The 1,632-nt window shown below is 44.0% G+C and overlaps 1 non-coding gene across 1 annotated transcript; it reads left to right on the top strand.

Annotated features, from left to right (window-relative positions):
* The first annotated feature begins 982 nt into the window (after window positions 1-982).
* On the top strand, window positions 983-1,089 carry LOC112781122 (small nucleolar RNA R71). Its single transcript, XR_003191916.1, has one exon. It is a non-coding gene; the product is annotated as a small nucleolar RNA R71 (small nucleolar RNA).
* Window positions 1,090-1,632: the final 543 nt, after the last annotated feature.

The following is a 1,632-nucleotide window of genomic DNA, read 5'->3' as shown; positions in this document are numbered from 1 at the left end:
TGGCTTCAGTACTCCTTCCCCTTTTTGTGAACTCAAAGTAGGAACTTGAGCTCCATCCTGCTCTTCTTCATCTTTATCTGAGTCCTTCTCTTGTGGTTTCTGGGGGGTTTCCTTCAATTCCTTCCCACTTCGAAGAGTGATAGCCTGACATTCCTCCCTTTGTGTTGAGTCAGTATTGCTGTGAAGGTTGTGGCTGGAAATTTGCATGAATAAGTAGCCAATTTGTGTCTCAAGTTTCTTGATGGCAGCATCCTGATTATGCATATTGGACATCACTTCTTCTCGGAACGCTTTACTGTCTTGAATCTCTTTGCCTATGCCTTCAAGTAAATTCTCAATCCTTGAGAGTCTGTCATCAAATGATGGTAGATTGGGATTAGAGGTGGAAGGATGAGGAGGGTTATTTTGGCCTTGGTAAAGGTTTTGAGAGAGTTGGTTATGTGGGTGCTGATATGGTCTAGATGTAAAATGTTGGTGGGCTGCATTGTTGTTGGGATTTGAACATCTTTGATCTAGGCCTTGGTCTTGTTGATTTCCCCACCCAAAGTTTGGGTGATTCCTCCATCCAGGGTTATAGGTCTTAGAGTATGGATCATGGTTTTGCCTAGGTGAATTCCCAATGTAGTTGGCTTGCTCTTGACTACCCTCTGCTTCTTCATTCACTCCTTCTTGGGTTGTTGATGAAGTAGTGATTGCTGCTACTTGGTTCCTCTCCATCTTCTTGGTGAGGTCAGCCAGCTGCTGGGTAATGAGCTTGTTCTGAGCCAGCAGAGCATCTACATTGTTTAGCTCCATCACTCCTCTCGTGTTCCCTCTTTCGGAAGCATAGAAGTAGTCATTCTCTGCTACAGTTTCAATGACATCTATGGCCTCCTCAATGGTCTTCTTCTTGTTCAAAGATCCTCCGGATGAATGGTCTACGGTCTTCTTTGACTCATAAGAGAGCCCTTCATAGAAAATGTGCAGCTGCACCCATTCATTGAACATATCTGGTGGACACCTCCTTGTTAGGTCTTTAAACCTCTCCCATGCTTCATACAGAGTCTCACCATCTTGTTGCCTGAAAGTTTGGACCTCAGCTCTCAGCCTATTGATTTGTTGAGGAGGGTAGAATCTTGCTAAGAATTTGTTCACCACATCTTCCCAAGTTGTCAAGCTTTCCTTTGGGAAAGACTCCAGCCACTTGGCTGCCTTATCCTTGAGTGATAATGGAAATAAGAGCAGTCTATAGGCGTCAGGATGAACATCATTAGACTTCACTGTGTCACATATTCTTAGAAAGGTAGTTAGATGTTGATTGGGTCTTCTTGGACACCTCCTCCTCCGAACAGTTGTTCTGAACAAGGGTGATGAGCTGTGGTTTTAGTTCAAAATTGTTGGCATGGATGGTTGGCTTTTGAATGCTACTTCTACAGTTTCCTGGGTTTGGATTGATGTAAGAGCCTAAAACTCTTCTATCCTCCACAGCATGATTTGCTCGACCTCCTCCGCCATGGTTGTGAGCCTCTTCTTCATGATGGTTCTCCATATTTTCATCTATGTTTGGTTCAAAGTATTCCTCCTCTTCCTCATCACCAACTACTCTCTTTCCTCTTGCTTCCCTCCTTAATCTAAGGAAGGTCCTCTCAGGTT

This window comes from Arachis hypogaea, chromosome 19, assembly GCF_003086295.3.
Source record: "Arachis hypogaea cultivar Tifrunner chromosome 19, arahy.Tifrunner.gnm2.J5K5, whole genome shotgun sequence".
Lineage (NCBI taxonomy): Eukaryota > Viridiplantae > Streptophyta > Magnoliopsida > Fabales > Fabaceae > Arachis > Arachis hypogaea.
This window is presented reverse-complemented; position numbering and strand designations above follow the sequence as displayed.